Source organism: Pseudorca crassidens, chromosome 1 (genome assembly GCF_039906515.1).
Source record: "Pseudorca crassidens isolate mPseCra1 chromosome 1, mPseCra1.hap1, whole genome shotgun sequence".
NCBI lineage: Eukaryota > Metazoa > Chordata > Mammalia > Artiodactyla > Delphinidae > Pseudorca > Pseudorca crassidens.
Window position 1 is genome coordinate 110,276,180 of NC_090296.1, and position 27,201 is coordinate 110,303,380.

Genomic DNA, 27,201 nt, shown 5'->3' on the forward strand with positions numbered 1-27,201 from the left:
TGTGTGTGGAGGGGTGGAAGTTCCCACAAACAATGCTCCCACCAGCTGGGTGCCCTACAATTCAAGTCAATTCTGACGCTGTCTCCCTGTAAATGGGATCAGATCCCACAGGTTAAGGGCTCAGTCCCAACCAGACTGCCCCCACTCCCACTCCAGAAGCCAACTTTCCGGCCGACTTTCTGACAGACTAATCAAGGGTTCCAATGACCCCCTCCTTGGGTTTGATTAACTTACGAAAGCAGCTCACAGAACCCAGAGAAATATTTTACCTACTAGATTACCAGTTTGTTATAAAAGGACATAACTCAGGAACAGCCAGATAGAAGAGATGCGTAGGGCACGGTATCAGGAAGCTTCACAGAGCTTCCATGCCCTCTCTAGGCGCACCACTCTGAACTCCATCTTTTGGGGTTTTTATGGAGGCTTCATTACATAGGCACAATTGATTAAATCATTGGCCTTGGCAATTGAACTCAATTTCCAGCCCTTCTTCCCTCCCCAGAGGTTTGGGGGATGGAAGTGAAAATTCCAGCCCTCTAATCACCTGGTTGGTTCCCCTGGCAACCAGCTCCCATCCTTAGGTGCTTTCCAAAAGTCGCCTCATTAACATAACAAAAGATACCTTTATGGGTCTCATCACAAGAAATTCCAAGGGTTTTGGGAGATATGTGCCAGAAAAGGCCACAGAGACCAAATATATATATTTCTTATTACAACTCACAATATCACGCTCACCCATCTGGGGCTGGACAAGAGACAGTGTTCTTGCATGCTCTCACGTAATTCTTAAGTAGATATTGTTACCATTTTTATCTATCATAACTTCAATAGTAATATTTATTCTCTGCTCACAATGTTCCAGGATCTGTGCCTAGTACCTCACTGGCAATAATTCACTCAATCCTTGCAACAGTCCTATGAAGTGGCTACTTTTATCATCTTTCCATTTTATGGATGCAGAAGCTGAGGCTCAGGCTTAGTATCTCTAAGACCCTAGAGATACTAGGTGCTGGAACCAGAATTTGAACCCAGGTTCACCTCACCCCAAAGCCCATGCCCTTAGCCAAATGCTTCACTGCCAAATCCATCCTGGCATTGATCTTGCCAGAACTCTTTGTGGCATTTGACACTATCACCAATGTCTTCCTCCTAGGAAGTGCCTCCTCCTTTACAGGCTTCCAGGTTACTGACCTGGACAGAGTTTCCTCTCACCCCGATCTCTTTCATAGGTGCTCCTTGTTTTGCCCATGAATCCTGGTGTTCCCCAAACTCCCACCTTCTTAGACACAGACTCATCAATTTCCACATTCAACACGTTCAATTCTGAATTCATTACTTACATCCCCATCTCAGTTCCTGGCAACACCATCCACCCAGGCCCCCAAACCAGAAGCCAGAGTCAGCCCTATACAGCCCTGTCACTTAATCTCACAGCCCATCAATAGATGCGGCAGCAGACTCTCCCTCCTGAACACCCTGAGTCATTCCACCTGACATTCCCAGAGCCTACAGAGGAGAGCCCCAAGCCCCCACCAGGCGCCCAGGGCCCACTTCTCCATCCTCATCATTTACTCCCAGCATCCACGCCTAGAGCCCTGGAGCCCTAGCTGCCTCCAATCACCTGCCACTTTCCACTTTTCTGCCCAAAAGCCTTTCTCTTGGGTTCTGAGCAAGGACAGGGCACTGCTGTCTCTGCCCTCAGCTCTCCGGGGACTCACCAGTGTGGCCTAGTTGGACTTTCTTCCGACCATGCTGCTCCAACAGCCCATGCCAGGCATCAGGACCTCTCCACGAGGGGAGGGAGCACAGGGATCCCCCTCTTCCTTTCTGCCTCCAGCCCCGCCCCACTTCTAGCCTTCATCCAACATTCAGGTAATTAACCAACAACTGGCAACAGATACAAAAAAGCAATTTCTCACCCCAACAGGGGAGTGTAATGTTCAATTCTATTTTTCTAAGGGCAGTGATCAGAAGCCTGTGCACACAGAAGAGATGCTTTGATAGAGTCGCCGACATCTGAAGTCAGCAAGGAGGCTTAAATGAAAGAATTGAGAGAAACAGATCTCAGCTGGAGCTCTATGCAGAAGGCTATGATGCTAAAATTTGCATTTAATAGGGACCACATGGCAGAAACGTTACATCATGACTTAGAGTGCCACAGAATGACATCAGTGGTGAGTCCCCAGTTCCCTAAGGCTGTGTCCCCACCTACAAACACACAACCCCCCCCACACCCCACACTGAGTCAGTTCCAAACTTTTGACTGATTGCCCCCCAACAGGTTGTTAAACTGCATCTCCTGCTAATCCCCAGTCTGTTCCTTATCAGTTCAAATCCAAATGTTGAAATACTTCAGGTGGAACAGGCAACCAAAAAAGAAATACAAATGGCGAATAAACATATAAAAAAATTCAACCGTAGGAGTAAAGAAAGAAATACAAATTAAGACATGATATTATTTTTATCTATAAAATTGGCAAAATTAAAAGCAATGATAAAATTCCTCCCTGCTAGAGAGGATGCTGGTGACCTCAAGGAGCACCCACACCCCAGGGCAAAAGAAACCTCGGCAGTCCCTCAACAGTCTTCAAGAGTTAACTCATCAGTGTCCTTAAACATTTCACCGTTAGCAGAGCCTTGCTGAACATGAGGTGGCTTATGTGCGCGAATGGGGAGGGTGGAGAGAGGAGGGCAGGGAATGACCACACACACACACGCACACACCGACACATCCACACTGTCGGACCATGAACGGAGCCATACTGCACCCCACCCTGCCACACTGGTCTGTTGAGGAGGGCATGACCAATTCTGCCTTTATAGGCTTACAATTTAAAAGTGCAGTGAAGACTCATACCCAAATCTGTAGAAAACAGGCAAACAGAATTAGATGCTGTCAGAGAAGAAGTGCTGGGTGCGTTCAGAAAAGAGATTATTTCCAACTAGGCCATCAGGGTGGAAATGAATTTTGTCAAAGGTATAGGGTGAAAAGTATTCTAGGGGCAAAGGAAAGATTAAGGTCACAGTCAAAGACATTTCAATATGCATTAATTTAATCACGGCGGTCCTTTCCAGCCTTTACATTTTTATAATCTGACACTTCCTCTCATGTTAGTTGGGTGAGTTCCAATGACCCCAGAAAATGGATGGACGCTGCAGTTATATGCCAGGCACTGTCCTTATACACTATACAGATACGCTTGTTTAATTCTCAAAAAACCTTTAGAGTAAGTATCCTTAGGCCTGTTTTACAAATGAGGAATCTGAGGCATAAAGAAGATTTGATTGCCCAAGATCACAGAGCTAGTCAGTGCTGGGAGCTCAGACATGAACTGACGTCCGCCTGACATTGAAACCTCCATCCACTCTTTATTCTATACCATACAGCCTCGCTTCAAGATCACTTTCTTTTTTAAAGGTAAAGCCCCCAAACTGATCTATAAATTTGATGCAATCTTGATCAAATCCCAGTAGGCTTTTTTGGTCAAAGTGAAAAGTTGATCCTAAAATTCATATAATAATTCAAGGGACCCAGAAGAGCCAAAATAATCCTTTAAAAGAACAAAGTTGAAGAACTCACACTTCACAACTTCAAAACTTACTACAAAGCTACAGTAATCAAAACCATGTGGCATAAAGTGCTGACATAAGGATAGAAATAAAGATCAGTGGAACAGAATTAAGAATCCAGAAATAAATCCATACGTTTAAAGGGCAACTGATTTTTGACAAAGATGCCAAGACAATTCAATGGGAGAAAAAAATAGACTTTTGAACAAATGGTGATGGGCCAACCAATACCCACATGCAAAAGAATGAAGTTGGAACCTTACCCTACATCATATAAAAAGTTGACTCAAAACAAATCAAAGATATAAATGTAAGAGCAGAAACTATAAAACTCTTAAAAGAAAACATAGGGATAAATCTCTGTGACCCTGGATTAGGCCATGGTTTCTTACTACCTAAAGAACAAGCAACCAAAGAAAAACAAAAATAGATAAATTGAACTTTTGATAAAAAATCAAAAACTTTTGTGCTTCAAAAGAAATTGTCAAGAAAGTGAAAAAGACAACCTATAGAATCTGAGAAAACATTTGCAAATCATATATCTGATAAGGGTATAGTCTCCAGAATATGTAAAGAACTCTTATAATGCAACAATAGAAAGACAAATAACCCAATTTTAAAATGGACAAAGGATTTGAATAGACATTTCTTCAAAGAAGATATACAAATAGCTAATAATTACATGAAAAAGTACTCAATATCATTAGTCACTAGGGAAATGCAACCTGGAACCACAAAGAGATACCACTTCATACCCAGTAGGATGGCTAGAATAAAAAAGAAACATTACAACAAGTGTTGAGAAGATAGGGAGAAACTGGAACCCTCATGCATTTCTGGTGGGAATGTAAAGTGGTGGAGTTGCTGTGGAAAGCAGTCTGGCAGTTCCTCATAAAGTTAAATTTAGAGTTACCATACAATCCAGCAATTCCATACATAGGTATATATACCCAAGACAATTGAAAACATACGTTCACACAGAAACTTATACATCAATGGTCACAGAAGCATTATTCATAACAGCCAGAATTTAGAAACAACCCAAATGTCTATCAACTAATGATGGATAGACAAAATGTGGTATATCCACACAAAGGAATATTATTTAGCCATAAAAAGGAATGACGTACCAATACATGTACAAAATGATGAACCTTGAAAACATGATTTCAAGAAAGAAAAGCCAGTCACAAAAGACCACATATCATGATTCCACTTTTATGAAATGTCCAGAATAGACAAATTTAGAGATACAAAGTAGGATGGAGGTGGAGGGGGAAAGTGGGGAATGACTGCTAATGGGTACAGGACCTCTTTTTTGGGGTAATGCAAGTGTTCTAAAATTGATTGTGGTAATAACTGCACGACTCTATGAATATACTAAAAAAAACCTGATTTGTACACTTTAAATGGATGAATTATATGGCATGTGAGTTATAGCTCAAAAAAGCTGTTTAAAAATAAATAGGCCATTGTAAAGCAATTATATGCCAATAAAGATGTTTAAAAAATAATAATAAAAAATAGAGGTGATAATCAGAAAAATAAAATACATAGACCAAAAAATTAAAAAGGAGCACATGCTCACTAACAGTTGGAGTATATGGAAAAATATAACGAAGGATGGAGAAGTCACTCAAGACCACCAGAGCTAAGTGTTGCCCACATTTTGGTTTCCTTCCTTCCCAAATATATCTTCAATGGTTATTTTTATGGTTGAAGTTACCCGTGGACACTATTTTACCTGAATTCACTTCTTGTCTCAGAATAACCCCTGGTGATACAGTCTCTAGACACAGGGTCCAACCTTTGTCCCCACCTCCACCCAGCCAGTTCCCAGGGAACGTGCTCTCACCCAGATGGTGTCCTCTGCCTGGAAGGCCCTTCCCCTGATCGCCTGTCTGGAAACTCCCTACTTTTCCCCTCATCGTCTGCCCCGACGCCTCCTCAGTGAAGCCTTCCCAGAGTGCTCAGCATTTGCTGCTATTGATACGTCTGTCACCTATCCACCCTTTGTTCCTATGACTGGCTTCTGCTCCTAAACTGGGCTCCTTGGGTGCAAATTCAGGATTTATTCCCCTTTAGGAGAGAGGGGCCGAAGGGAAAGAGAGCATTTGTGGGAGGATATGGCGTGGGGAGTCTGACCCTCCTCTCCTCAAGAGCTCCTCCTTCCTTGTGACTGATGTCCCTCCATGCACACAAAGGCAGGCGAGGGCCCTGCAGCCTTAGCCTAAGTGCCCCCTCCTCACCCTCTAGCTCTTCCTGGATTTCCTGCCCCGCCCCAACTGGGCGTTGCAGCCAGTGGCTGGCAGGCCCTCCTCCCAGGCTGGCCTCCCCCTTGCCTCCACCCTCTCTCTAAAGCAGATGGATGTCCACCACTGACCCCCAGTGAGGACTGGTTTGGGGGGCCTAGGAAGAAGCCAGGCCGCACGCCTGCTGACCCCACCAACCCCTCAGGTTCCAGGAAAGGGGCCAGGTCAGTCAGACTGAGTCCCTCGTGCGTCTGCTTGACCACAAAAATCTGGATCCAGTGTATTACAACTAACACAAGAAGATCAGTCTCCCCTTCTCTCTCAACAGAGATGGACTTACACTTACATCGCTGAACTCAGGAAATGGAGCCCATCTCCTTGTTATCAATGTAAAAACTGAGCTGAGCTATTTGTGATCTAAATCAAAATAGAACTGTGTCTGGCAAACTCATTTTTCTCAGGCCCCGGCAGCTCCCCAAGATACATTGTCTACTGATGGGGGGGGAGAGGGGGACAGACAATGGCAACTGCCAGGAGCCATTGATCACTTGTTTTATGTGCAGAATGAATCCTTAATCACTGTCGCTTCAGAAAGAAAGGGGAAATTGAGATGGATTCTCAAGTGCCAAAGGCAGGGAGCTTGGTAATTGTAGCTCTTTCATTAAAACTCTGGAGCGTAATAAGTTAGTCAGTGGCTGTGCATCTCCGCATTGGCCTCCGTGGACCCCATCTTGGCTCATTGCTAAGAGGCAACAATGAGGAGCCCTGAGAACCACAGGGAATATCTCCTCCTGTGAGCTGGGAGGTTCTGAATCTCATGTCACCTGGAATTCGACATCTCAGGCTGGCATTTGAGGACCTAATTACTGGACCCAACTTACCCCTCCAACCCTATCTCTAAGCCTGGGTTTCCTTATTTGTAAATGAGAGCAAAGCCCTGCATTGCCTCATTCACCTATGCTATTCTATTCTTTTGCCTCACTTCTTGCAGTAGTTCTTTCTACTGATGGTGACATTTATTTACGTATTCATTCATTTTGCAAATAATGATCAACAGCTTTATTATGGGCTCAATGGTTAGCAAGAAAAGTTTCAACGAGGGGCAATATTGCCCCTTTGGCTCTGGGGAGCAGAAAAAAATCATACTCTTTTTATGTATGAAGTCCAAATATGCATGCAGTACATAAACAGATATGCAACCTATTTTTACATTTCATGAAGAAAGGTCAGAATGATTAGGATAAAGATGTCCGAAAAGGTTCCTTAGGGGAGCAATAATGAAAAGAAAGTCACTTGTCTACACTGGCTTAAGAGTGGCTTTCTCTCCCCCTCATCTACCTCATGCATCAGAACTCAATAAATGTCTCTACCTCCAAGAAACTTTCCCTGATCAATCCCCCATTCCTCTTTGGCCCTCCTCTTTGCTCCCCTGATGACCTCTACACAGCTAGTTCACAGCACTAATCTCTGTGCACCCAACCATGACTCTGACCCATGGCTTCGTCTCCCATACTAGGCTGGAGGATGCACTCAGACAAGACTCTTGCCTTAGTCTATTTTAAACCTTTAGGGCCTAGGAAGGTACCCTGCATAGTAGCTGCTCAATAATTGTTGAATAAATGAATTAACGAGTGACTGACAATACATATCTCACTTTGTTATTCTCAAGGTAGAGAAAGGCAGAGTTAAGGGAACCAACATATACTAAGACCCTTGGGTGTGCTAGGCACCATGATAATCCATGGCCCATCCTACCACATGCCCATATTTACCACAGCCCTGGAGATTCCAGGGTAGAAATTATTACCTCTGGGGAAATAAAGATTAAACAGCGTTCCAGGCAGAAGTGTACTGAAACCAGTCTCTGTGGCTCACCAGAGCCTACTAAATTTTCAAAAACTTTTCAGGCCAGGTTTTAAATCATTGACAGCTTGAAATCAGCCATGATGAGAGTATTTATACCATGGAAATTGGCAAACATTACAAATCAAGGCTTTCTCTTTCCCCTCTGAGAGCCAGTTTACCAGCCTATCACTGCTTCCATGTCTGGCAAGCGGCTGCCAGGAGAAAGTACAGAGTTTTTCCATTGTACCATGCTGCCTGCCTCCCAGTTGAGGGGGAGTGGTCAAAGGGAGATGTCCATCTTTGCATCATAAGACTTCATCCAGGATCTCACCTGATACCACTTGTCTTTCATTGAAATGCCTTTCCTTGCCCTTTAGTTAATTATTGTGAGTAAATAATCAAAGAAGACCCTTGAAAACTGCCCTTTTGAAAACTTGGGGTCACCACCGCTTTCTAGGAGGCAGAGGTCAGAGGAGAGAGTTTCAGAACCCTGCTCCATAATTGATGCCCCAAAGCCGAAGTCCAACAGGTCTTCCAGTTACCCTCACAGGGAGCCCTGCAGAAGCCTCACCTAGAACCTACAATCATTTATTCTGCCCATCTCTCTTGAGAGCACAGGTCCTTTAGGGCAGGGACCAAGGGTTTTTGACCTCTGCATCCATCTCTAGAATGCAGCCCAGTCCCTGGCATATAGTTAGCACTCAGTACATGCGTGTGTTGAATAACACCCACCTGACCCAGACGCAGCTCATCAGGGGACTGTCCCATATCAAACCCAGGTATTCCAAGCAATGCCCCAGTGAAATTTAACCCACTGAGTCCACTTCGAAGCTCAAACAACTCTCTTAATTCCTTGACCCTTTTGCATTTCCCGTAAGACTCAAATGAAACTTTAAATGCCTTGAGAACGCTCTAGCTGTATGTTCTAAATGCTAAATGTCTTATTAGACACAGGAGTGTGGGTCTGACTCCTTTAGAGTACAGACCTGCTCGGAGGAGCATCGGCAAAAGCTGGTATTTCACCACGTCACAGTATCATTGACCACCAGAGTTATTCAGTGCATACCTTTTAATGTCAAGTCTCCGTTTTCTGATTGCTTGACAAGCCAGAGAGGATAAATAAAGCAGGCTCCTAGTGCATCTGGTTTTCTCTCACATTAGGTTCTCTGATGGGATCCCTGATTTAAGACCAGGATCCAATTGAGAAGCTGTGCTGACAGCACAATAAATAATAGGAAAACATCAGGCCTGAATTGGTGTTCTGTGTTCATCCAGGACCATGTACTGTGTCATTATTTATATCAAGCAAACCCTTACTTTGGTATCTAGAAAAGGGCATCACGGAGAGAATTAATATTGAAAAGGAAAGAAAAAGTCATTCATGGGAGGAAGAGTGTTTGTCCTTGTTGGGGAATGAGAGTCAACAGGTAAAGATATTTTCTATGGACGTGTTCAAAATACTTATAAGGGACAGAGAAGGTTCTGTTTTTCCTGGTTGCTTTTGTCATGATCTCTACCTACAGCCTTTTGCAACTGACACTAGCAGAAAAGAATTAAGAGGATTCCTTATCAACAGTGATCAAACAGCGTAGTTTTTTTTTTTTTTTTGCAGAATTCCAAAGTGCTGTGAGTCTCTGAAACAAAGATTATTCATTAAATTATACCAAAATACAGTTTAATTCTGTCCCTAAGACTTTTCACAGCAATATATTCACAAATCAGAAAAAAAAAAATCCTAAGCCAGTTTTTAAAAAACTATATGGCCTCAGTCTTTTTATTCACCCTTTTATTCTCCCCTCCTTTTAAAATCTGTATGACAACCTGTGGGGTACACGGAGAATCACAAATGCAGGTACGGGGGTGCAGAGGTGTTGAGTTAATTGCACAAAGACTCACGGCCAGCAAGTGCTGGCCCTGGGCTTCAATCCCCAGCCGCTGTCTCCAAGCACGTGACTCCCACCATCCTCACTTCCACCTGCACCCCAGCCCCTGACGCCTTTCAGCCCCACTTGAGGGAACACTAGAGGTGCCCCACAGAGCCAGGGCATTCTGGAGAGCCCCTAGCCTCTTCCTTCGGCGGTGGTCCTGCCACTTCCAGGGAAGCCTGGGACCCATGCGTGTCACCCCAGTTCTTCCTCACGACAAGGCTGTACAGTAAGTGGTATCACCCCTATTTGGTAGATAACGCAAACGAAGCTCACAGGTGTGGAGTCACTTCCCAACGTCACACAGCAAATGGCAGGCAGAGCCAGGACTCAAACCCACACCTTGGATTTCAAGCTTCCCCCATTTTTCCGCAATAGTATATAAAAAGTCCCAGTGTGGGCGACTTACGGGCTGGAAGGGCCAATTCTCTACACCTGTGTGGTTAGACCGACTGACTACAGGCTGTGGAGTTACAAGCCCTGAGGCGAATGAATGCTGCTCTGAGGCCTGAGCAAGTTCCTCATCCTCTCTGGGCCTGAGTCCCTCATTTCTCAAGGGAGGCGGTAACACCAGCCGCCAGGGTTGTTGTGAAGCCCTCGGACGACACCCGTGACACCCCAGCAAGGCCATGCACGGGCGCAGAGGGAGGGGTGCTCACGCCATCCCCCTCAGGTCCCCGCCTCCTGCCGGGACGTGGGGTGTGTGCAGCAGCCGCGGAGCCTCAACCCGTCAGAGGCAGCAAGTGGGCACACACTGCCCCTTCTCACCTGCACTGGGTTCCTTCTGAGGGACCTTGTCCAGGTCTGATACGGGGCCGGTCCTCGCAGGAAGATCCCAGCCAGCAGCCGTCTCTCTAACCAAGGAGAGAAAACGAGGGAGCCAGAGCCACGTTGACGCGGGACACCTCGGGGCTGGGGATGTAGCCAGCTGTCGCTTGGGGCCTAATTATCCAGCAGTCAAAGCCCTGGTGACATCTGAGAGCCCTATCAACCCTGAAACACCCTCTGCTGCCTTCCTAGTTTGAGTTCTCTCTTCAGGCATCCAAATGAACGCGGCACGAGGTGGCTACGGTGGCCTCCAGGGGCCAGTTCTAGTGCAAGCGTTGCGGATCGCGGGCTCCTAAAGAAGCCGCAGGTTTGGGTCTGCAACAGAGAGGCGCCATCAAGCAGGAAAGACCCAGAAACATAAAACAGGCGCCCAGAGCACATCCAATTAAACCTCCTAAATTAACAGGTGAAGAAACTAGGACCGGGAGAGGGAGGTACCTAGTAAGTAAAGCACAGCTTAAAAAGTGGCACAGCTGGTACCAGAGCGCCCAGCCCAGCCCTTCCAGCAGGCCTCCTCCCCTTCTCCACGTTGCCTCTTTGGTACTTAGATCCTGCTCTTGGCAGAAGCCATTGCCAGATTTGCTATCACAAAGACTCACTCTTACCTTATCATCCTCTGCCCAACATTTTCAGTGGCTCTCCCATGAGCTACTCAGTAAAGAACAAAACGCCTAGGCCAGCATTCAGGGGTCTACCTTGGTGGGCTTGATACTGCGTTTCTAGCCTTATTCATTCATTCATTCACTCATTCCACAAGTATTTATTGAGTACCAAATTGAAGCAGGCACCGAAGGATAAAGTATTCAAGAACAAAACTGTTCCTGTCCTTTAAAAGCTAATTTAGTTCCAGAAACAGCCACAGAAACAAAAAATTACCATATAATGTGTTAGGGCAGGGAAACAGACATATTTGCAGATACATGAACCCAGAGAAGGAATCCAATCTGAAGACAGAGGTTACATTTAGGAGAGTCTTACAGGAAGAAAGATGCCTGAGTTGAATTTTAAAGTGAGCAATGGTGAGTTTGCAGGGAAGGAACAGAGGGGCACCATGAGAGGGCATAGCTGAAGTAAGAGAAAGGCACAGAGAACGTAAAGCCCACATCACATTCTTTTTCACCTCTGTGCTTTTGGTGACTCAATCTAAGGAGTTTGGTTCTTCATAAATGGTCACCAGGTGAATAGATGACTCATGTGAGGAGCTTCAGGAAGGTCCATGTCATTGTGACACCAAAGACTGAGCCAGGTGGACATGATTACAGGCAAGGCCAGGCCATGGAGGGCTATGTGTATTATTCAAAAAGGCTTACACTTGACCGTGCAGGTCAAGGATTTTTTTTTTTTTATTGAAGTAGAGTTGATTTACAATGTTGTGTTAATTTCTGCTGCACAGCAAAGTGAGTCAGTTATATATATGTATATTCTTTTTCATACTCTTTTCCATTATGGATTATCACAGGATATTGAATATAGTTCCCCATGTTATACAGTAGGACCCTGTTGTTTATCCATCCTATATATAATAGGTTGCATCTGCTAATCCCAAAGGTCAAGGATTCTTGAAGCCTGGCCTTCAGGGTCCAGCGTCCTCTCCCCTGAAGCTGTCAGCAAAGTTTTCTGTATGAATTCAGCTTTTATCAGATTTTGAAAGGGATTCATGACTGAAAGCATGCAAAGAATAATTGGGATAAGGATTGAAACATGTCAGAAGGTTGTAAGCCAGAGAGGGCCAGTGTGAGATTTATTAGTTATGTGGATCCTGCTGACGTATGAAAATAGGGTCTTTGCCTTTTTCACTGTTGTATCCCTAGCACATATCACCATGCTTGGCACATGATAGGTGTTCGATAGGGAAAGACTGATAGCACTGCGGAGAATGGACTTGAGGGTACAGGAGCAGAGGCAAGGGACCTGTTAGGACACTGCCGAAGTAAACCTCAATGGGAAAAGGGGGAGAGGATGGTTGTCGGTATAGAGTAAAAATGACATATTTGAAAACTGTTTTGGAAGTAAAATTTATGGGACTTGCTGATTTACTGAATATGGTGGGGGGGTGGGGTGAGGGAAACAGAGAAGTCAAGGATGACTCCCACTTTTCCAGCTTGACAGACTAGCTAAATGGTGGTGTCATCAAATCAGAGAAATAGGAAACGGAGCATGTTAGGAGTGGTTGGTGTTTGGTTCTGCTGGGATGTGGCCAGCAGGGGGCGCCTGGACGACATCCAAGGGGAGATAAAGTAGACAGTGTCCTTGAGGCTGAAGTTTTGGAGGTGAGATTTGGAGCTGGAGACAGAGGTGTGGGGATCAGGAATATAAAACCGTTGAAACCCTGAGGGTGAGTGAGGTCACCTAGGGAGAGTGTAAAAGGAATAGGGAACAGCCCAAGGACAGAACCCTCAGAAAGAACCAGCATTTGGGAAGTGTGGAGAGGATCAGGGACCTACAAAAGAAACAGTTTCCACGGGAGATACAATGAAATCAAGAGACGGAAGCACTTGATGAAGGAGGAAGAATCCAATTCAGGCAGATGTGGCTGAGGGTTCAGCAGCCTAAGGATAAGAGCTAGACACTGATCTGCCAATAAAGAGGTCATCAGGGGCTTTAAGGAGAAGGATTTCAATGGAGCAGAAATGAAAGTCAAATGGTGTGGGATTAGATGGGTGGTGAAGAAATGGCTACAATTCAAGGAGCCCATCCTTTCACAAAGTTTATATATAGACCAAAGGTGGAGGGAATTAGATTATATCAAGAGTGGGCTTCAGGATAAAGGATGAACCTTCTTCAGATGAGAAAGACTTAACTTCTTGCTGTATTTCTCTCGCTAGATTATCTAGTCTTTAAAAGCAAGGATTGTAGTTAATGCTTTTTTTAAATCCCCCCATGGTACCTAGTAGCATCTGCAGAGAAAATGTGAGCGCTCATTCATTCACTCAATATTTATTAAGCATCAAGTATATGCCAGGCATATAGTTCTAGGCACTTGGGCTAAGTCAGAAACAAGATAGACTGCCCTCAGGGTGCTTAATTCTAGGGAAATGGGGTGGTGAGGGTAGGAAGCAGTGGGCCTCACTGAGAAAGCAAGAGTTAAGCAAAAGCCTGATGGGAATGAAGGGGTTTGGCTGGTAGGAATGTTGGAGAGGCATGTTCCAGAGAGATGTAGGATGATCAACGGCCTCAATTTACCCAGGGCCAAGAGGTTTCAGTACAAAAAGCCTAAGACGTAAGACTTTCAATACCAAAAGCCTAAGAGAGAGACCAGCTACAGGGCCAAGGCAGGAGTATGGCTGATGAGTCCAAGGCCAGTGTGACTGGGGGAGAGTGAATGGGGGGGAGGGGGGAGGGCAGAGGGAGAGGCAGCACAGATGCTCCAGACCCCCTGGAGTCATTCACGTGCCAGAGCAATTAAGCCCCTGTGCGTGTCCGGTATGTATACTGAGCCCAGAGAATACATCTATTAATAAAACAGAGGAAATACAAGCTTCACACACAAGGGTGAGGGGCTGTGATGACCCTCAGGCAAATACACTCACCTTTCCCAGCAACTTCCAAGTGTGTCGCCCGCATCCCCCCACCCCCACCCCGGGCAGCAACCCCATCCCATCCCCATGGGCTCCACGCACAGTTCTGCCGTCTTAGTGAGACTACTGTTCACCTTCTCATCAGCTCCTTGGGGGAAGGGTCCTGAGCAGCAGGGCCAGCCTGACCCAGAGACAGAGCAGGACGTCGCCTGTCACACACTTGTACCCTCCCCGCCCCACCCTGACAGATCCCACTTTGCTGGGCTGCGTGGTCCTTGGGGAGAGGCATACGTTCTTACAAGGGGTCTCCAGACATCTGGTGACCCATTCAGATGGCAATGAGGAGGATTTATTATGAAATTTTCAAGATTTCAAATAAGGCACAGAAATAACGCCCACAAATTCTCTTTTGTTTCATAAAGTATAAAGATGCACGCATGTGTGGATCCAATTCCCACAAAGTTTGCTTCTTTCAGAAACATCTCATAGAACGTGGGGCTGGTAAGGAGAAAGATAGTGAAGGGGATCCCTAGTGTCAGCAGATTAGGAAATTCTGAGTTAAAACTTCAGCTAAAATGAAAGTGTGTTATCTGAGAAAAGCAAACGCATTAGGCTATCATCATTTATTAACATTTGAGTGTAAATTAGCTGGTGAGATTAGCTGTTCACAAATCAAAGATTCAAGTAGCACCAGGAAGGGAGAGGGAGGATGATTGGAGACTGTGAAGAGCCAGGACAATCCCAAACAGGAAACCAGGAGGAGGCATGGACCCAGGGTTCAGAGAACCTGAGGTCAAAGTACCCTAAAAATAATCACACAGGCCACAGAACAGTTTGACATTCTCTACTTCATTTGCCCCTCACACTCCAGGATGGTGAGAATGATAATTATCCTCCAAGGAGCAGCACAACATGGCAGACCCAGACTGGATCTCAAGGCCCAGCTCTGCCACTCAACTAGCTGTGTTATTTGGGAAACTTACTTAGCCTCTCTGTGTCTCCTACTCCTTACCCTAAAAATGGAGATAATTATACTGTCAATCTTACAGGGCTGCTGTGAAAATTAGATGAGCTAAGTCATGAGACACTCTTAGAACATGCTTGACACATGGTAAGCACTCAATAAACGTTAGCTATTACTTATAAATGAGGATACAAGCCATCACCAGGTGGAGATAGTTGGCCAAGGCCACCAGCAACAAAGCAGCAAAACCTAGATTAGGAGGCTTCACCTTTCCTGGAAGAAGAATCATCTGGGAACCTAGTTGTGAATGCATATTCCCAGGCCACATGCTGGACCATCTGTGTGGGCGGGGCAGATGGGCTGGTGGAGCAGGTATGCTATGCCATAGGAGGGCAAGAATCTGCACTTCCTTAAGACAGGTAGTGCCCAGGTGGTTCTGATAGAGAGGCTCAGCAGAGGACAGTCTGGGGAACACCGGCTGGGACTCAGAGACCTCTTCCACCGCACATGCCACCGTCCAGGAGACAGTGGGACTGAGGCCAACCTCCTCCACCCAACCCCTTGACCAACAGCCGGCCCCACTGCTCCTGACTCACTGTGCATTTTTCTTTCTCTAGTTTCTAAAGGGAAAAGTGTTATACGGCCACTGTCGGAGAGAGTGAGAGAGAGAGAGAGAAAGAGCGTTTTCTCCAAGACCAAGAGCTTTCAAACCAAGCCCCACTTCAGAGTGGATTTCACCACCAGGTTCTGTAATGGAAATGCTGACATAATCTTAATTATGAGAGAGAATGTCTCCCGGCTGGAAATGCGGTGACCTAGAAGACTCCATTTGCAAGTCCTCCTGACCTGTAAGAGAAGATGCCTGGTGGAATATTTTGGGTAATGTATTATGCATCTACTTATCCTATGATCCCCATCTGTGGGCTTAGCAAGGTGGTATTTTGAAGACAGGGTGAAAAAACTATCAACACCAGGCTTGAGAACACTCGCCTGGATCACAGACCAGGGTGAGCTTTCTACTCTGCAGTGTTTTGCATTTCATATGAAGTGAAATCTATTTCAGGTGCTGCTGAAAATGCAGGAAAAGTACCAGGGACTAGAGCCCTAGGAATTAAACTGGCCTCAGTTCAGAGACATGGAGTGGTCTCACACCACCTTTTCTGCATGTTCATAATTCGCCAATGTGAAGAGGTCTTTGTTACCAATAAATAAATAAATAAATGAAAAGAAAGAAAGGAAAGGAAAGGAAAAAAATTCCTTGGAAAGCAGCATCTCGTACGAATGAGGTGGTCCCCTTCACCCCAGGCCCAGAGGCTACCACGTGTTATCAGCATCTGTCCTCTAGCATTTGACTCTGTGCTACCCCTGCCCCCTGCCAGTCCCGTCCTTGCCAGGACAGGGATGGTGTGGGCTGCAGGCGGCATATATTTCTCAGAAAGCAAGGCTGCTTCCCCAGAGAGTGGGGCAGTATTTGAGTATTTAGCTCGTGGCTAGGATAACAGGGCAGAGCCCCAAGCTGGGATGGATAGCCACTGTGACTCTATTTCTTAACAGAAAGTGTAAACCCGTGAGGCCATGCTGTCCTGAGAGTGGAGTCATCAGTGGGCATCTGGGGTGGGCTACAACTGCCTGGAAGTCTCTATCGATTGTACATCACCTAAGTAGTATTAAGTCACCGCAAGATTTTTTTTTTTTAAGCATACAGTTCGGTGAATTTGAGCAGATCTATACGTTCATTTACCAACACCCCAATCAGGATAGAGAACATTCCCATCAGCCCGGAATGTTCTCTCATGCCACTTTTCGGTCAATCTCTTCCTCTCCAGAGGCACCACTGTTCTGACATCTATCCCCGTGGATGCATTATGCCTGTTCTGGAAGTGATGTCAGTGGAATGATGTAGCCTGTGCCCTTTGCGTCTGCTTCTCTCATTCAACATGACATTCTGCAGATTCACTGTGCCGTGGCATGTGTCAGTGATTGGCTCTGGACTACTTTTTAAATATTGTAGTGGGACTCCACAGTCCCACTGCCCACAGAGGCATCCATGTCCCCAAGCAAACAAAGCCTCGGCTTCCCAGGAGCTCCAGGATCTGTAGCAGCAGCTCTTCTGGTTGCGGAGCTCATGGGGTGAGAGGGATCCCAGCTTTCAGGGAGCCCTTAACTTCCTGCCTCTTCTCCATCCTTCCCCACAGCTGTTCCCCAGTTCTGATGTGGAGCAGGGGTTTCCCCAGTATCCCCTTCCAATCCCCAAATAGTTCATGATCTTGACCCGTGCCCCGTGAGTGAGGAGGGCAGGTGCTGACAGGGAAAGGTCTTACTAGATGTGATAAGAAGCCAGCGGTGGGGACCAGGGAGGGCATGCTTTCCAAGGCCTCCAGAGTCTGTGCTAATTTATCCTTCCTCTCAAATTGCCTCCAAACTTCGGTAATAAGCACGCACGTAGTTCACTGATGAAACATATTCTTCCAAAGCAATTTTAAAATAATCGTAGTGTGTGCTAAACCCTAAAAAAAAAAAAAAAAAGAAGAAGAAGAAGAAAGAAAGAGAAAACCCTGCAGCCAAGTCATCCTAGACTGAGCGGCAACGACAGAATTTCATAATTAGGAAATGCAATGTCATTTCTGAACGTTATTGCACCTTTGAAAAAACGGTATCAAACTGAGGCCTGCATATTTGATACCCAATTGATTTCAGGTTTCAAGTCAACTGCAGCAAAATAATGAGCTGCCTCTGTCGTGAGCGGCTGAGCTCCAGCTCAGAGGACCTGGGAGGGAAGGCATGAAGGGGTACCGAGCCCCAGGGCCCCAAGGCCTCAGAAACAAAGCTGAGGGGCCACTGGGCTGGCGGGCATGCAGGATCCCACACTGTCTCCTGCGTTAATTTTTTTTGCCCGAGGGGCTGATTTTGAACTCTTTCATTGTGCTTCAATTTTGCTCACCAGGGCTGATGCTGGGAATCAGAGGATCAAAGCCCTGGATGGGAATTAGCCTGCAGTTCCCCCGCCTCTTATCCAGGGCTGTGCCCAGCCCAGGGGACAGTGTGCACAGCATGATCTCACAGACCTCCAACCCTTCTCCATCACCACCAGGCTCATCACCCACTACCCATTGCTCCAATGTCCATTAGAATTTCATTCATAAAATGAGAGCATCTTGGACCCAGAAAGGGACAGTGTGTCATTCTTCTCAACACTCAACTCAAAGCCAGAATGTCTCCACATTGTTTCCCAGATCTGGCCCCTCAGGCCCTGCTGCTGGGGGCTGCACTGCCTTGTGATGTCACCAATTCATGGAGCTCCAACTGTTAGAAAAGACCTCTTTCCCTTCACCACACATTTGCTTCCTGTAATTCTCACCCACATCACAGCCCTTCAAACATCTGAGGACAGTTCTGATGCCTGTAGCACATGTGTTGGTACCATGCCCATAGAGCCTTCCTACCATCAGTGTCCCACCTCTGAGTCTGGGGCTCTCTCTGAAGTTGTGGAGAGACCCCTGGACACAGTCCTCAGTCAAAGACAGATGCCCCAGAGCCCCCAGCGTTTGGTGGGATCACTGAGATGTATGTTCTATGCCATTTCCCAGTTTCTCTGCAGAATTAAGCCCCCAGATACCCACAGTGGGAGCTGGCTGGATAACACCCATTACTGGTTGCCTTCCCTTCACTGTCTCCCTTCTCCACTCCCCTTCCAGGGTTTTCTGTACTTCCCAAATAAAGCACGTACACCCAATCCTTGTCTCAGTCTATTCCTGGAGAACCCAACTAAGATGATGCTCTATTTAAGTTCTCTTCCTCAAGCCAAACAGCCCTCATGCCTTCTCCTATTCCTCATGTGATATTGTTCCGAGACCTATAACCTATAACCCTGGCCAAGCTTCTCCCCGGTTATTTCACTTGCAAATTTCTCTCCTACAATGTGGAGCTGGGACGGGACATGAAGCTCCCAGCACATCTATCTAATGCAGTGCAAGTTCTGGGATGTCTCATGCTCTGAGCACACACTTCTCTTCTTAGTCTTGCATGATATCACACTCGTGGTTTATAATCTCCTCCTTGTTGGTGTGAAACTCCCAGACTTCTGACTTGAACTGCTAACAGGCCCAGTCTTACTTTACTTTGGACTAGACGGCCATGCTCTCTGTGTCTTTATCCAATTTGATGTAAATGCTAGCTAGGCTCAAAGACATGACCCCACGGCACGGTACTAGAGACCTTAGGATGATGGCAACTCATTAACCAAATCCTTCCAAAGCAGTTGATCAGCCAGGACACATATATCTAATTTTTATCATCAAATCCACATTTTCGCTATTAGATTCATAAGATATCATGAGAGACTTTGCAAAGGCCTTACTGAAAGCCAGGCCCATAGTCTAAAAGACTAGAATAAATCCCAGAATGTTCCCTCATGCCACCTGTCTTGTCTTCCTGTGCTCCATGGTGTCACCTCCCTCAAGCTACTCTAATATCAAAAATGCTTTTTATATTTTTGTTCCCAGGTTCTGACATTTTTTTCAATGCATATGCTTTATTTTATTTTATTTTATTTTGGCCATGCCTCTCAGCATGCAGGATCTTAGTTTCCTGATCAGGGATCGAACCCGTGCCTCCTCCAGTGGAAGTTTGCAGTCTTAACCACTGGACCACCAGGGAAGTCCCCCGACATGTTTTCATAGATATTCTCCGGTGGGACAGTAACTGTTAACATAGGAGCCCTAGAAGGAGTGACCGAGAGACGGAGAATGGGTGTCAGCACACTTTTTCTGTAAAGGACCAGAGAGTAAATATTTTAGGCTTTGCAGGTCAGGCGGTCTCTGTCACGACTACTCAACTCCACTCTTCTCACCCCAAAGCAGCCATAGACAGTGTATACACAAAGGGCATGGCTGTGTTCCAACAAAACTTTATTTATGGGCACCAAAATTTGAATTTCATATCATTTTCACATGTCGCAAAATATTTCTTTTTCCCAACCATTTAAAAAATCCATTCTTAGCTCACAGAACATACAGAAATAGCCAGGGGGCTGGATTCAGCCCATGGCCAGAGTTTGCCAGCCCTGCTATAGAGTAAGAGAAAGAACACAAGCTCCACTCATGTCCTGGATCCTGTATTTCCAGCTGTGGGATCCTGGGCTCTGACTGTGCCCTTGCCCTCTGACTGTGCTCAGCTCCCAGAAGGGATACCAAGGGGAATAAATGAAGGCAGCCCCGTGCCCAGGGCTGTGGTGAGGAGTCCCTATGCACAGGAGGTGATACATCTCAAACCTATTACCCCAGGCTGGCTCCACCCTCCACGACCTTTATTTCTAAACACTCAGAATTTCGGTTCTGAGCAATTTGGGTTGTAATTTATTTTAGAATTTGGCTAACAGTTCATATCCAGTATGTTCCCTGCATGAAAAGCCGAATGCTAGCCTGCATCCCTCTCATGCCCTCTGGCTTTCTGTGATCTCTCTAAATTCTCAACAGGAGTTCATCAAACACATCTCCAGAACATTCCAGCACCCTGAGTTTTAGCAGGTCTCAGCCTAGAAGCTGGTAGATTTCAAGGTGCTCAGGTCTCTCTTCTTATCTTCAGTCTCAGCTATCTCTCTCTCTTTTTTTTTAAATAACCTGCTTTTTTATTTGACCAAATGTTGTAAACAACATCCGTTCATTAAGAAATCTTCATATCATTTTTAATGGTTGCATAGTATAGTATTCCCTTGTGACAATATCCCATAATTATTCACTTAATATCCTTTTATTGAGATATTTAGGTTCTCTGCCTGTCTTACTATTATACACAATGCTTTGCAGCAAAATCTTCGGACATATCCATGATTACTCCCTTAGGATAAATTCGTGACTGTGTAATATTAGTGAAACATAACTTAAACAAACAAACAAACAAAAAAGGTCCTGTTTCCCAGATCTTCAGTTATCCTTACACACAAGCTGAAGCTGAGGGTTCTCAACTCAACAGTGCATCGGAAATAGATCAGTAACTTTCAATCATCTTATGTGGTGTCAGATCTCTCTTATACACTTAAGTTTTCCCTATCCAGGTTAGAGATACTTCTCAGCAAAGACAGAAGACAAGCAATCTGCACCCTGCTATACACGGGGCCCCCTCCACTGGCCGCCCACTAATTCTCAGTGTCCCCACCATGGCGTCTAGATGGTCCTTCAGCCATTTCCAACTTAGCCTTCCTGGGATTCATCCTGTGGCCGGGCAGTGCTGTTCAATTGGCCCTTGGCTACATGCTCCTTGCTACGGTTACTTATGTGTCAACGGGGCTAAGCTATGGTGCCCCATTGTCTGGTCAAACACCAGTCTCGATGTCACCGGGAAAGTAGTTTTAGATGAGATTAACATTTAAATCAGTACACTTTGAGAAAAGGAGATTCCCCTCCATAATGTATGTGGGCCTCATCCAGTCGGTTGAAGGCTTTAAGGGCAAAGACTGAGGTTCCCCAAAGCAGAAGGGAATTCTCCTCCAGACTGCAACGTAGGAACCTTGCCTGAGTTTCTAACCTGCGGCCCTGCAGAATCTGGACTCAAGACTGCAGAATCAACTCTCACCTGAACTTCCAATCTGCCGGCTTGACCTATGGATTTTGGACTTTCCCGCTCCGCAATCACGTGAGGCAATTCCTTAAGAGAATTACGTGTGTGTATGTATGGAGGTAGGTGAGAGAGTTTGCGTGCACACACGTCTGTCCTATTTGGAGAACTCCAAGACACTCCTCCCCCCCCTCTTCCGTGTAGCTGTACTAGTTTCTTTGCGAGCCTTCTCCACCTCTTTTTTTCTGGGTCGCTTACAACTGCACAAGCAGAATGGCCACGTAGAGGCTCCTGCCCTTGTTAACCAGGATCATCTTTTAACACTTTGGGGGGAATCACCCCTCTTCTCTCCGACCCCTTTGCACTGGGTCCTGCTCACATGTGCATGACATACCCAACTCCATTCATTCTCAGCTTCTCTTCCCTCCTAGGTGGATGCCAAGGCTGGGGCCACAGTCCTTTGGGTTCTTGTTTTCTCCCACCCCAAATAGACTCCTTCTGGTCCCAATTACCAGTTTTCCTCTTTGCTTTCTCTCCCTTGGGAGATGAAATTGTCAGCAAGACGAGACAAGACGTTATCTGTTTTTAGCTGCCTGAGACTCCGGCTGATGCCCAGATGGTTGAAGTCTTCCTTCACTCCTGGATCTTGCCTCCATGCCAGCTTTGTGTTAGGCCTTTAAAAAGTATTATCCATAGGCTCCGAAAATAGGACTCCTGTTGCTCTCTCCACCAGTGCCCTCCCTTCAGGTTGGGGTTTGCAGTCCAGTGAAAATTTGCTAGATTCCCACTCCCCTTCTATGATTCTGGTTCTATTACTGTTAAACATATTTTATGATGTCTTTCCCATTAATATATTCGACTGCTGAGTCCCAGAATCAGAGGACGCCAGGGTTAGAAGGGGGCTTACAGTCATCAGACCCTGGGACTCCATCTCCTCTATCAAAACCCCTTCAAGAGGTTTGAGCACCTTCAGTGACTAGAAACTCACCTTCTGCCACCCATTTTTTATGGGTTTTTCTCACCGGGACTTGACAACAGTGGCATAGCCTAGAGGAGGGCAGACAGGGTGTTCACAGTTAGAACAGTCGAGCCACACTTTCCAAAATCAGTCTTTTCAAACCCAAAGATGAACAGAGAAGGTAAGAAAATACTGGAGGGCTTTTTGCATTAAGTTCCCCACTAACAAAATCTGGCCAGACTTCCATTGGCAACACCTGTGAAATTTGTTTCTCCTTTGTTGCATTCTTTTTCACTTTGTCACTCAATCTCTATTTACTGGTATCTCTGAGGTCCTACAGATTCTTCCTAGCTTCCTGTAGCATTAATTTAAATGTAAGAATATGGGCAAAGAATTCAGCAAGGGTGGTACATTGTATAAAAACTCAGGAACAGAGAAAACTGGAATGAATTAACAGAGTTTACTGAATCAAAATGAAAACCTTATCTGAAAAGTAAAAAATATAGTAAAATAGATTATAATGCTCCAAGTGCTTCTATGTCTTATACAAAAAGATCTGTAATAAATATATAATAAAAGTAATTTATGGAAAAACTAGGTAGAGGATATGAACAGAAGAGGAAATTTAAATGGCCAATAGACAAATGAGCAGATTCTCTAATTCATGTCAAAAAGGTAACCAAAAATAATACGGAGGTTCCTTAAAAAACTAAAAATAGAGCTGCCACATGATCCAGCAATCCCATTATTGGGTATATATCTGGAAAAGATGAAAACTCTAATTCAAAAAGATATATGCAGGGCTTCCCTGGTGGTGCAGTGGTTGAGAGTCCGCCTCCCGATGCAGGGGACATGGGTTCATGCCCCGGTCCGGGAAGATCCCACATGCTGTGGAGCGGCTGGGCCCGTGAGCCATGGCCGCTGGGCCTGCACGTCCGGAGCCTGTGCTCCGCAACAGGAGAAGCCACAACAGTGAGAGGCCCGCGTACCGCAAGAAGAAAAAAAAAAGATATATGCACCCCAATGTTCATAGCAGCACTATTTACAATAGCCAAGACATGGAAGCAACCCAAGTGGCCATCAATGGATGTTTGTCTTAAGAATGTGTGAGATATATATATCATATTATATTACTATCATATTATATCATATATCATATTACTCAATCATAAAAAAAATAAAATATTGCCATTTGTAGCAACATGGATGGACCTAGAGATTATCATACTAAGTGAAGTCAGAGAAAGACAAATATTTTATGATGTCACTTATCTGTTAATCTAAAAAATAATACGAATGAATCTATATACAAAACAGAAACAGACTCACAGACATAGAAAACAAACTTATGGTTACCAAGGAGGGAGGGGGAGGAGGGATAAATTAGGAGTTTGGGATTAACAGATACAAACTACTACACATAAAACAGACAAGCAACAAAGACTATATAGCACAGGGAACTATATTCAATATCTTGTAATAACCTATAATGGAAAACAGTCTGAAAGAATATATATATGAATCACTTTGCTGTACACCTGAAACTAACACAATATTGTAAATCAACTATATTTCAATTTTTAAAAAGATGATCAGTGAAACGTATATTTAACAAAATACCACTTTTCACTCATAAGTCCAGCAGATCTTCTTTTTGAAAATGATAACATCCAATAATGTCACAGTCATGGAGAAATAGAATTGCAAATAGAAATTTGTGCCATCCTTTTGGGTGCTAATTCTGCAGTATTTATGAAAATCAAAATGGAGATGAATTCTGGTCCAGACACACCCACTTATAAGAATGTACGCAACAGAAAGATATGTAAAGATTTTTTACATATGTAAAAATATGTAAAAAATGTTTAATGAGGCATTGTAATAGCAAAATGATAATAATAATACCTGAAACAAGCAAATTAATAACGGAGAGGTAGAAAAATTATGTTGCATTCACACACTGGAATGCTAAACAGAAGTTAAAAGAATCAAGAAGATCAATATTCAACGATCTGGAAAGAAGGATGTCTATATATGCTAAAAAGAAAACAAAACAAGACAAAAACAGTTGCAGACCAAATGCGTTTGCAAAGACATGTCTGTTACCGACATAAATACATCTGCGTCACCTGGAAGTCAGGAAGGACGAGTCCAGACTGCTGCCTGAGATCCCTTTGGACCATGAGACAGGATGGCCCAGGTGAAGGCAGGGGGCTCTCCTATCTAAATTCACAGAATCATGCCCACTACCCCAGAATAGCAGGGGATCGTAGGACATTTTAATTTTTGGTGTTTTTCTCTATTTTTCAAATAGAAGGGTGGTCGGGAGTATTAAAGAAAATAATGGAGGTAAAAATGCCTAGCACAGTGCCTGGCACACGATCAGCACTACGATGTTAGCTCTCAGTCCTCCACTCTACTATGAATGAGTGTGGAACCCTTTCCTGGCAGGTAGTCTTGAAAAGGGAGGGAGAATGAGAAGCCTGTGTGTCTCAGGGAGGGAGCATCCCAACCGGGGAAAGGGCAAAGGAAGGACCGAAGTCCAGCTTTGCTGATGTCATAGGTTTGGCTCACGGATGTCATTTGCACTGATTTGCTTTGTCACCTTTTTGGGTGACCTTGCCTCTCTTGTCCTCTCATTCTGGAGGGTAACAGTTATCCCTGAGGTAGAGAAAATGATGAGAACCAATGTCTTTTCTAAGGAGAATTATCAGCAGGGCTGCATTGGTGGGGGCTTCTCGTTTCTGGTTTGTGAGGTCATTCTTATGGACAGAAACAAGAAACCAGAACTTGGCCTCTGCCAGAAACCTAGAGGCACCAGGCCAGTTCTGAGCTCAGTTTAATTCGACCAGCCACAAATCTTTTTCAATGTTGTCCAACACATTACAGGCACTTGATGAATGTTAAACAATAACAATAACAAATCATTGCCTTCCACCTGCAGAGCCCCCTCTCAGCACCAGAGCTCGGTCCAGCGTTTTTGGAAGGAAATCCTGCTTATCTCCGTGTCCTCCCAGCACGCCACCCAGGGGCAGAGAGCTCCCAGGCTACAGTGATTACAGACCACAGCCTTGGCCCACACTAGACAGGGTCCAGCCCCTGCAGAAGTGGGCAGGCACCCAGGGAGGAAGGAGAAAGAAGTGCAGCAATGGCCCCAAGGGCTGCTACCCACCACCGGAGCCTCTTATTCCTGCTGTCATTCTGCGAACCCCACCACCATCAGCCAGAACGCCTTCATCTGCCCAGCTGCCTTTTGGCCCTGGCTTCCCCACCACCCAGGGCAGCCAGTTCATTTCATCTCACCTATCAATTCCAATCCATCACTCATGGTTGCCTGGAGAACCGAATCAAGAAAGACTTTGGAAGAAGCTGTTGGTGGTGATTTGGGGGGAGAAGGGAGCAAGATGGCTTGGGAAGCCAGGATGATACCGAGCAGGACCCTGTGGGGCTCCTGGGCACAAAGCCTTTCTGTGTCCCCCATTTCTTTGATTACAGGAAACAGCCTTCATTCAGCCTCCATGACCTTCCCTGAGTTCCAATGGGCAGTTCAAGCAGTTGTTAATTAGGGAAGGGAGGGGATGCAGCCACCAGGGAGAAAGCAACAGTCAAGAGAAACAACAGTGCAGCCTTGGGGCAGGGTCCTGGTTCCCCAAAAAGGGATACACACAACAATACCTCTGAGCTGTTTTGAAGACACTGAAACCCCCTCCAGGTGGGAGAAGTTAACGATTAACGATGGTGTGCTGCCCACAAGCCCGTAGACCCCAGTCTAGTTAGACCTGAAGGTTGATGATGCTGACTCCTACCTACCTCACCACGAACCCATCAGAAGAATGTCCACAAGCTGATCACGCCCTCTTTGAACCAAAACTATAACACTTCTCACTACTCCCTCCAGGTGGGGGCAGTTTTGAGGGCATTAGCCCACTGTGGCCCCCTTTGCCTGGCAAAGCAATAAAGCTATTTTTTCTACTTCACCCAAAACTCTGAGATTTAATTCAGTGTTGGGGTACAGAGGCCAGATTCGGCTTCAAGGATGGCAGAAGACCCTCTTCCCACCATGCCCTTTTGCATCTTGTTGAGGTTTGGGTTATATGCCTGTATTATCTATCAAAGAAGCTAAAATTAAAACACTTTAAAGGAAGGATGGAAAAGTTACCTTTAAGAGAGATGGGACAGAGAACTGTGTTCTGTTATGAAGTCAGCCATTGTCGGGGGAGGGGCATGAGTACAGAGATTCACTGAATTTTATGTTCTTGGTAATGGTTAACCTGAAAAAAAATCCTGGTTGAGTTACAGATGACAACATGTGTTTTATCTTCGATCCCACCCCCTCCATGAGCAGACTTTCAAACCAAGCAGAACTGTCACCTATCACCGTGGATGAGTAATGAAAGCACCCACCTGTGCCCTGTGTTTCTGTTTCTCCCTCCTTGCTCAGGAGAATAAATGATAGCAGAAATAATCAAGCAGGGAGATTAAAAAATAAAAGGTTCAGAAGAGGCAGGAAGTAAGGGAAACCAATGTTCAGAGTTTAGAATATGTCACAAAGGAGCAAAACAAAAACAAAAAAAGCCCAGTGCCTTAAGGCATTGGCTGCATGTAGTGAACTCACTTCTTGCCTCTGCACCCGGAATGGTCCTAGTTATGAACCATCCTGGGCAGAGTTGAGAAAACTGTCACTCAGATCATTTTCTGTGTTCTGTGCTTCCCGTGAGGAACCCCAGGGGAGAGGGGCTGCATGAGAACATCCAAATAAGCAAATGGGGTTCATCCACACAGGACAAAC

General features: G+C 45.4%; 1 long non-coding RNA gene across 1 annotated transcript; it reads right to left on the reverse strand.

Moving 5' to 3' along the window:
- Window positions 1-20,527: 20,527 nt before the first annotated feature.
- LOC137231659 (uncharacterized) lies at window positions 20,528-26,961 on the reverse strand. Its single transcript, XR_010946712.1, has 3 exons — window positions 26,572-26,961; window positions 22,443-22,501; window positions 20,528-22,128 (listed from the first exon to the last, which is right to left on the reverse strand). It is a non-coding gene; the product is annotated as an uncharacterized lncRNA (long non-coding RNA).
- Between the last annotated feature and the right edge of the window lie 240 nt (window positions 26,962-27,201).